The following is a 10,393-nucleotide window of genomic DNA, read 5'->3' on the forward strand; positions in this document are numbered from 1 at the left end:
GAGAAAGAGAAAGAATTTAAAATTTCAGGCCAGTTGGTTGTTTATTATGGTGGTTAAACAGAGTCAAGCAGAGGAGAACTGACAATGTCCGTTCTCTTCTGAGCTGAAATAAAAATGGCTTGTGTTAGCTACTGTGCATGTGAACGGGGTGGCTGATCTACCCACTGCTAACTAGTGCAGGGGAGTAGCACCTCGCTAAAAGCTTTACGGCTAGTTTCGGCTGTCGCCGAAATATATCTCCATAGTAAATAGCTGAAAGGTTTGTGTTTGGTGCCGGAACAAAGAAAGTTTCTAAAGGTATTCAAATGTGTTTTAAGAGGTTTATAAAATTTGGTACACAAGAGTTTGAATATTGAAATATTTAATTGTGTAAATGAGCTGAAAACAAGGGTGATGAATTTAGTAAAGGAATGACTTTAGTAAACAAGGAAATTTTAAGTAAGGAGGAGAGTAGTCTGCTTGAAGGTGAATTATTATCAAAGGTATTAAGAGGCACAGTAATACCTCTTGATACGAAAGTTTCTGTATACAAAAAAATTCATGATACGAAAATAGATACAAAGATTTTTTCCCCTTGTATTACGAAAACCACTTATGATACAAAACTAAATTTGCCTGGCTGCCAGGAAATAATTTTAAAATTTGCACACTGCAAAACTGTAAACCATGATGCTAGTTACTGCCATAAGACCCTGCTCTCCTAAAGGTCAGCATCGACGTATCGGCATTTCTTGAACATTTTGTTACGGCCGCTCTATCATTCACATTGAATTCATGCTGGCAACCCGTAATTCTATAGCTATTGGTCAAGAGAATGTTGCTGATGTTCAAGGAAAGAAGAAGAGGATGCTTTCTATGGAGACAAAGCTTGAGATAATCAAGAAAAATGAGGGTGGCATGGAGTCGATTGTGGTAGCTAGAGTATGGCTGAAATCTGTCAACGATAGGCACCATCCTTAAGCAGAAGGAAGCCATTAAAGCAGCAACTCCTTCTAAGGGCATGACTGTGTTTTCAAGAAAAAGGTGCCACCTCCATGATAAGATGGAGAGGTTTCTTCTCCTCTGGATCAAGGACAAGGAAATTGCTGGAGACATGATCACTGAGACAATAATATGCCACAAGGCCAGCGCCATTTTTGGCAACATTTTGCATGCTCAGGCTGAAGATGATACAGAAGGGACATGGCAGCAGGCCTCCACAGTTCAAGGCTAAACATGGGTAGCTTGAGAAATTCAAGAGACGGACTGGGATTCATTCGGAGGTGCGGCATGGGGAGGCTGCAAGCTCAGACATGAAAGCAGCCGAGGCCTTGTTAAGACATTAGACAAGTTGACTCTCCAGGAAAGCTACAGTCCTCAGCATGTCTTCAACTGCGACAAAAGTGTACTTTTCTGGAAAAAAAATGCCTCGTCGGACATACATCACGGCGGAAGAGAAGATGCCCGGGCACAACCCTATGAAAATCGGACTTACCCTTGCAGTCTGTGCAAATGTCAGTGGGGATTGTAAGGTCAACCCCATACTGGTGTATCATTCGGAAACTCCTAGAGCCTTTAAGTCCCACAAAGTGCTCAAGGAAAAGCTTCCAGTGATGTGGAGTGCTAATGCAAAAGCTTGGGTAACGAGGGTCTTCTTCGGCGAGTGGGTATACCTGTTTCGGTCTGACTGTAAAAATTTATGTGGAAGAGACACGCCTCCCTCTGAAATGCCTGCTGATGTTGGACAGCGCCCCTGCTTAACCTAATGGCCTTGAGGAACATATTGTCTGAAATATTCCTTATCAAGGTTTTCTACCTTCCACCTAACACCACGCCCCTCCACCAGCTCATAGACGAGCAAGTAATTTCAAACTTCAAGAAACTCTATACAGAGATGTTTCCAAGTCATAGATAGCACAAATCTCACCCTGCGTGAATATTATAAGGAGCATTTCGATATTGTGATATGCCTCAGACTTACCAATCAAGCTTGACAGGAGGGTTCGAGGCACGCCTTGAACTCTTCACAGAAGAAGCTGCGGCCTGATGCCGTCTCCGCACGAGACTTCAAGGGATTCGATAAAGGCCTAGCTGAAGCCAAAACCATTGACAATCCCGAACCTGTTCCACAACCTTAGGTTGAAGAAATCGTTTCACACAGGAGGTCCATGAGGCCGGTCGTCGATGAGGATGACATTAATGAGCTGCTGGAGGAGCACCAAGAGGAGCTTACGACAGATGACCTGAAGGAGTTGGAGGCCATGCAACCGAACGTCATTCAGGAGCAGTTCCATGGCAGTGAGGAGGACACAGATATGACTACGACAACGGCAGAAACTAAGGAGATGCTAGCATCATGTTATAAAGTGGCAGATTTCATAGAAAAGAAATAACACGAAAAGGTTCTCACAGGTCATCTGCTTGTGCAGTTTAATGAAGTTTGCCCGAGTCTTTTCAGAAACATTTTAAAAAGCACTCAGACACAATCTTCCCTGGATCACTATTTTATAAAGAGGCCATTATTAGGACAAGGTGAAGGTTAAAGTAATCCCAAAAAACAAAAAAAGTGGAAGTGAAAAAGAAATTTATGAAATTCAGAGAAGTACAAAAGTTAAACTAAAAAAAGAAAATAAAAAATTAAAAAAAGGCAAAAGAAAAAAGAAATTTATCCCAAGTTTTTTGCAAAGTTAAGTGTTATTGTTTTCTGCCATTTGTTAATTTGTTTCGTAAAGTTAAGTGCTAATATTTTCTGCCATTTGTTAATGTGTTTCGGAAAGTGTTCATATTTTCTGCAACTTTTTAATGTTTTCTGCCGTTTGTCCTCCTCCTCTGCCATCACTTTCGCTTTCGGACATCGCCTCACTCAAAAGGTAAGGTTCCACATGTTTGTACAGTATCATTATTTTTCATTTATTATTGCATCATGTTCTAATAACTACTTCATTTACAAGTTCTAATGGTTACATTAGGTATATTGAACGATTCAAATTTGGCTCTATTTCATTGTGGCTATAACTTTGTTATAAGATTTATTGTAGTGGCTTCATTGGACTTGGAATGAATTAGGCAATTTACAAGTAAAACGTACTGAGGTATTACTGTAAGTATGTTTTATTATGTATCTGTGCATTTGTAGTTATGATGGAATATAGGGTACATAAGAATGAAAAGGAGCATATTTTGAGAGCCCATTGTATTGGGCAATGTTGCAACTTAAGTAAGAATAACTGTTTGAGTGAGTCAAATCTAAGGCATGAGGGTATAGAAGACAGTGAATAATGCTTGTGAGGTAAAGGACATAGTTGATAGGAAGGTAAATGTCTGTATATATGGTGTACTAGGGAGAATCATGGCATATATGAAAATGAATTTTGAAATCTGAATGATATGGGTATGCAAGTGTCATTAGTGAATGAGTCATATACTAAGAAAATTGAGAGATATAATTGTGAAGTGAAAAGACAATGTACTTCAGTGAAAATTAATGTAATAGGTTAAGGAAGATTGTTAAAAGCCCCAGTCCGGAGAGAAGCTCTGGACAATCTAAAGAAGAAGATTGCTAGTTTGGGAAGTGTGGTTGAAAGTGAAATGAAAGTAAAACTAGGGAGTATGGAAGTTTAACAGAATTTTATTGCAATGAGTGAGAATGAAATGGCTTGTTGTTTTTTGGTTGGAATTAATAGTTTTAAGATTGAATGATGTAAGTTGATATTGGTAATGATTTGCTTATGAAGACTAGCTGTAAAGTAATAGTGATTGAGGATAATAGCATATTTATGGCTAAGTTTGCTGGAAGGATTGATGTTACCGAGTGAAAATTATTTGTTGACTAAAGATGGGAAAGAAATTAAAGATGAATGCTTGTAAATTAAAAGGTTACATGAATGTATTCCAAATGGTTCATGATAAAAGAATGGCTGATGAACTAGCTGTGTAAAATAAGGTGGCTAAACAATTTGTGTGTAAGAATATACATAGCTTATTTTTTGCATAAAGTGGATAAATATACTGTATGTGTTCCTATATTTCTGATGCATACGGCTGTAAGTATCATATGGGTATGTTAGTAAAGATACAGTAGGTATGGGCATATGAGGAAGAATAAATTGTGGGAGTGCATGCAAGAGAGATTGTTTATGCCTGTGTTAAGTAATTTTGTAGGGATTTAGCCAGAAAGCGAAGTATCAGTGAGTGGATGCGAGTCCACCTGTCTTTAGATTACGTTTGAACAAACCTTTTAAGATGTTTGAGACTGATTGCGTTTCATTGCCTGTGACTGAGAGAGGGCATGTAGGAATAATTGTAATGGTAGAACATATGAGTACATTTACGTACTGTATTCTGTGCCTACAGTATTAAGAATTAAAGGAGCGACACAGTAGCGAGAATGAGTACTGTAACCAAGTGATGATGTGTGTGTAAGCTTACAAGAATGTTAGGTGAAAATGGTTCTGAATTTATTGGATGAGAGTTTGAGCAGATGTTATGAGAATGGGTTAGTGAACTTGTTTATTAGACTGTAGATGGCAAGTGTGAATGGTTTGGCTTAAATGACGGTAGAACATTGACTGAAATTTTGTGAATGAGTATAGATGATAAGGATTGGGATTTATATGTAGGGTGAGTTGTGGTCAGATAACGAGACCACATGTATGTTTCCCTGTAAGTTTGTACAGTACTGGTAATGAATTTTCAAAAGATAGTAAGACCTAGGTTGGGTGTGTCCAATGGAAAAGATGCATGTCCACACTCATACATATTTATTTCCCAGGTATTTTATATTTTAGGTTATAAGACAGAATTGGTATTTAATGAATGTATCTAGTTTTAAGCAATATATATTAGTCGATTCAAGGGTGTAAGGTTTGTGTATTTACATCCTACCACAATATCCTGAAATTTATCTGGTTTGGGTGAATTTCTAAATTAGGTGGGAAAAACAACTAAGTGCAAGCCATTTTTGCTGTTAGAATATAAATGGTTGGGTCAGTAAACATAAAAACAAGTTCTTGGATTATGATGAAATATAACAGAAAAGTATTAGTTTTTCAAACTTGAATAATCTATAACTTTTTGCCTTTGCTATATGATAGGCAATTTTGTCTTTAGTCAATACATATGGCTAGAGAAACCAATAAAATACATGAATATATTTCATGGTGTTGTATTAAGATTTAGTTAATTTAACCAATCTTTCTCTTCAACTTCTACATTCACAAAGTCTCATCTACCATCACTAGAATGGGAATCTCTTGTAGATTCCTCATATTTTAATGTACTTTATATCACAAATTTTAAGTAATTTGTATTTTTCCTAACAATACTTACCGAGAAACACTTTCAAGGAGATTACTGGTAACTCCTCTCCGACGACCAGAGTTTTACGTAGTTTCCCCCTACTTCCATGTTCTATACTGTCCTGAATAACGGGAGATAACATGACCTGGGGGCATTGCCCGATGAAGGTCGCGCGTCTTTGAGAAGCCATCGCCAGTAAGTTTTATGTAAGGAACAATACCACGAGGTCAGTGGGGCACTGCGGGGACGGTTGGGGGGGCCCTAACTCGAAAGTGTTTCTCAGTAAGTATTGTTAGGAAAAATACAAATTACTTAAAATTTGTGATTTGTTCCGACACAGAGACTTACCTTGAAACACTTTCTATGAGACTTACACCTTAGGAGGAGGGAGTGCCCTTAACCCCTGACCCCGATGGACAGTAGGGAAAACTACGTAAGAGACTCATTAAGTATGATATAACACTTACCCTTCTGCAATATCTTCGTTGTGCTTGATATGGCGAATTTCCGTCTTGTGTAATGAGCGATATTTCTTGATGACGACTGACGGTACGAGAAAGTTAGAAAAGGGGGGAAAATAGAACTCTGCTCCTTGTGTCTAGATACTTTATGTTTCGCGATTGAGCCGTCAAACCGAATGAAGGGCTGAGATGACCGGCCCGATAGAAAACCCGTCTAGGGACTTTCTCGTACAGTACTTGAGATAATGTGCAGTGAAGGTCGACTGGTTGGACCAAGTTCCCGCTCGAAGAACCTGCGCTACTGACATGTTCTTTTCGAACGTTAGAGAGGTGCTAATGCCCCGAACATCGTGAGCCCTGGGTTTCCCCGGTGTAGGAAGACCTTGTTTTAAGTAGGCTTGCGTGATCACTTTCCTGAGCCAGAACGAAACCGTATTTTTGGATATGTTTTTCTTTGTTTTTCCCCATGAGAAGAAGAGATTCTTGATAGACGGGCGGAGGTTTGCCGTTCTCTTAAGGTATTTCCTAATAATCCTGACCGGGCATAATTTTAGGTCCTCCGGGTTTCCTTTATTCGGGATTGCCGGAATAGAAAAGCTCTCAAACCTCGGATCCCACACCGAGGGGTTCTTAGTCTTGGCGACGAAGGATGTGACAAACTTAAAGGTTACTTCCTTCCATCCCCTAGTGTGTTCCACCTCGAATGACAGTCCGTGTAGCTCGCCCACCCTCTTAGCTGAGGCTAATGCTAGCAAGAAGACCGCCTTGAGCGTGAGATTCTTGTCATCAATGTCCTTTAAGGGCTCGAATGGTGGTTTCCGTAACATATCTAGGACTCACGCTAAGTCCCAACTCGGGATTCTAGGGGCGGAAGGGGGCATGATTGTTCGAACGCTCTGATAAGCATGGAGATATGCCTGGAGGAGCCGAGATCTATGCCCTTGAGAAGAAAGACTTGACCCAGGGCCGCCCGAACTCCCTTGATCGCTGGGACTGACATGGCTAACTTGTCCCTGAGATGAACCATGAAGTCGGCTATCACGGGCACTGACGCTTCCAAGGGCTCTATCTTCTTGTCCCTGCACCACTTTACGAATACCGCCCACTTAGACTGGTAGACGGCTGTGGATGATTTCCTCAGGTACAGCGACATCCTCCTGGCTGTCTTGCCGGAGTACCCTTGCTTCTTCAGGAGCCGCTGGATAATCTCCAGGCGTGAAGACGAAGGGCTTGCGGGTTTCTGTGAAACCGCTGAAAGTGTGGCTGTTTTAATAGGTCTGACCTGTCGGGTAGAGGCCAAGGAGGTAGGACGGTGAGGTTCCTTAGGTCCGCGAACCATTCTCTCTCCGGCCACCAAGGCGCTACCAAATTAATCCTTAGGTTGGTTGCTGCCCTTACTCTGTTGAGGACCTGCCTTATCAGGGAGAAGGGGGGGAAAGCGTACACGTCCAGACCGTCCCACTTGTGCTGAAAGGCGTCTTCCATTGCCGCCTTCGGATCTGGGACGGGAGAACAAAATACGGGGAGTTGAGCGTTCAACCTTGTTGCAAACAGATCCATTACCGGGGATCCCCACATCTGTGTAATGTAGCTTGCCACTTGTGGGTGTAGGGACCATTCTGTCGCTACCACTTGCCCCACTCTGCTGAGGCCGTCTGCTAGGACGTTGTTCTTCCCCGGAATGAACCTTGCCGTCAGGATGACGTCCTTCTGTTCCGCCCATTTCAGGATTTGAAGGGCTAGTTCGCACAACTCCTTTGATCTCAGTCCCCCCTCCTTCTTCACGTAAGCCACCACCGTTGCATTGTCTGACATTAGGGCCACCGAATGCCCTCTCATGTCCTCCTCGAAGTGGTTGCAGGCTTCTTGGACCGCTCTCATTTCCAGGATATTTATGAGTAGGGATTTCTCCCTCTCTGACCACGCCCCCTTTGCTGTCTTTTCCCGGAGATGGGCTCCCCACCCGTCCTTTGATGCGTCCGTGAAGAGAAGGACCTCCGGAGGTTGGGAAGACAGTGGCATCCCCCTTAGGGTGTTCGACCGATCCTGCCACCATTCCAAGGCCTTCCTGGACTCCTGAAGGAGAGGCACCACAATGTCCGGGGAACTTTTCTGGTTCCAGTGTTCTTTTAAGTTCCATTGAACCACCCTTAGGTTCTGTCTCCCGTGAGGTACCAGTTTCTCTAGGGACACCAGGTGCCCTACCAGCCTTTGCCAATCCTTCGCTCTTCTGGGGCGACCCAGAAGGAAGGAAAGGAGCACTCGATCCAGGTTGTCCAGCCTTTCCGTGGCTGGGAATGCCTTGACCTGTAATGAATCCAGGACCATTCCCAGGTACGTCCTCCTGTTGGATGGGGTTAGCTGCGATTTCTCCAAGTTGACCACGATGCCCAGGGTCTTGCACAATTGAAGAAGATCTTCGCCCTGTTGTTTCAAGTCTTCCTTTGAGGATGAAAGGAGTGACCAGTCGTCCAGGTATCTGATGAGTCGAATGCCCCGTTCGTGGGCCCATATGGAGACCGTCGTAAAGACCCTCGTGAATACCTGGGGGGCTGTTGAAAGACCGAAGCACAGGGCCTTGAATTGTAACACCTGGGCACCCCACTTGACCCGGAGAAACTTCCTGCTCGACGGATGAATGGGCACTTGGAAGTAGGCGTCCTTGAGGTCTATAGAAATCATAAAGTCGCCCTCTCTCAAGGATGCCATGACCGTTCTTGGAGTGTCCATTTTGAAGGTTACTTTCCTGAGAAACCTGTTGAGGGCTGACAGGTCATTACAGGTCTCCACCCTCCTGTCGCTTTTTCCACTAGGAACAGGCGGCTGTAGAACCCCGGACCCGGGAATGTCACTGTTTCTAAGGCTCCCTTCTGCAGCAACGTCGTGACTTCTTCGTCCAACGCTGCCCTCTTCGCCAGGTCCTTGGGCACCAACCAGTCCGCCTGTGTTGCTGGAACCAGAGGGGGTGTCTCTTCCATGAAGGGGATCCTGTAGCCCTCTTTTAGTACTGTTACTGTCCACGGATCTGCTCCGTGGAGCTTCCATGCTTGCCAAGTGAGTCTGAGGCATCCCCCTACCTGAGGCTTGGGCAGGGGAGGGGGGCCTCCCATCTTATCTCCTACGGGAGGAACGGCCTGCTCGCCCCCTCCTGGAGGAGTAGAAAGAAGACCTATACGTTGGGGGGTTAGAAGATGAACCTCTTCGGGGGGGAACCACAGAGGAAGGCCACTGTCCTGACGAGGGTTCCCTCCTTCCTTGAGTTGGTGCGGTACGCGCGGCCATGGGTGCTTCTGTCACTGGCCTCCTGAAGACGGGGCGGCGCGCCTTCTGTGGCTTCAGGGCAGGTAGCTCCCTCTTTTTGGCCAACTTCTCCACGACCTCTTCCGCCTTCTTCGTAGGAATAAGCTGTTCCCCCCAGACGGAGCAGGTCTTCAAGGCTTTCGCTTCCCTGTCGGGAATCTTAATGGGAAGGTTCTTGACTAGGGCGTCTCTTCTCCGGAGAATCCAGTTTGCGGAGAGAGACAAAGACTGAAAGGTCAGGAATTTAAGGGCGCGGCTACCTGACCCCAGCAACTCATTCAGAGCCTCCCGTTTTGCAGGCTCCATGGAGTCTGTAGGAATCTGGGTGCCTACTAGGGTGGTGGCCCACCAATCCAGCCAGGAGGCCACATTAACCAAGTCCTTAGACATCTCCTCCATCATTGCCGACTCGGAAGGGGAGAAGAAGGTAGATGCTGCCGATGCCCTCCCGTCGGAGATGCCCTGGCACAGGATGTCTAGGGTTTCCTCGGTCTTGCAAGCACCGGTCGGCCTATTGTCCAAAGAGTAGTATTTCGTTTGCGACTTCAAACCCTGTAGGAGCTTTGCTGAGCTGTGACCCCTGCAGGAGTCGCTATTGCGGGATATGACCTTATCGATGTGAGTCCTTCCAATCCCCACGTTACTGGCCTCGGGAAGGGAGAGAGAGGACTTTTTCTGGGCGGGGACGGCTATGAACTTGTTCAGGCCTGAAGTCCAGGGTTCTTCCTTTTGAGTGGCGGGTTCTATAAGGTTGTTATAACCCCTAATTAAGGCAAGGACTCTCCTGTACGCGGAGTCCTCCGTCACAGACGACTCGCCCTCCCCTCCTTCCGACCGATGGGGCGAATCGTGATCTCGGTTCCCTTTACCTTCGACGTCCACCGTCTCTCTCCTCTTCGAGGCCTTTTTCGGTGAAACGGTGTCCTCCGTGAGATAGTTCGACGGAGGTGTCCTTCCCCTTCTGGGTTCTCGATGGGGGACCTGTCGAGGCTGCCCGGCCTAGACGACGGCCCCCTCCACTGGGCGGAATAAGCGTCTCCAGGACGGGTCTTAGGCCTGCAAGATGTAGCCCTCCGCTCATCTGGTGATTCCCTGGCGCGGCACGTGGAGGCCCTTCTAGGGGGACCGTCTCCTGCCCGCTCAGGTGTCGAACTAATAGACCTGGAAAAGTCTTTAAAGTTGTTCCCTGGGACAAACACCCACGTCCCTTTCGGAGAGACTGGTCTCCTGCTTTTGGGTGTAGGGGAACGGGGACTCATCCTGTCCTGAGATCCTGTGGGAGACCGCGAAGGGGAGTTCCTCCGCACAGACCGATCTCGTTTCCATGTCCCTACCGGGGAGGCTGGTCTCCTGCT

The sequence above is a fragment of the Palaemon carinicauda genome, chromosome 14 (assembly GCF_036898095.1).
Source record: "Palaemon carinicauda isolate YSFRI2023 chromosome 14, ASM3689809v2, whole genome shotgun sequence".
NCBI lineage: Eukaryota > Metazoa > Arthropoda > Malacostraca > Decapoda > Palaemonidae > Palaemon > Palaemon carinicauda.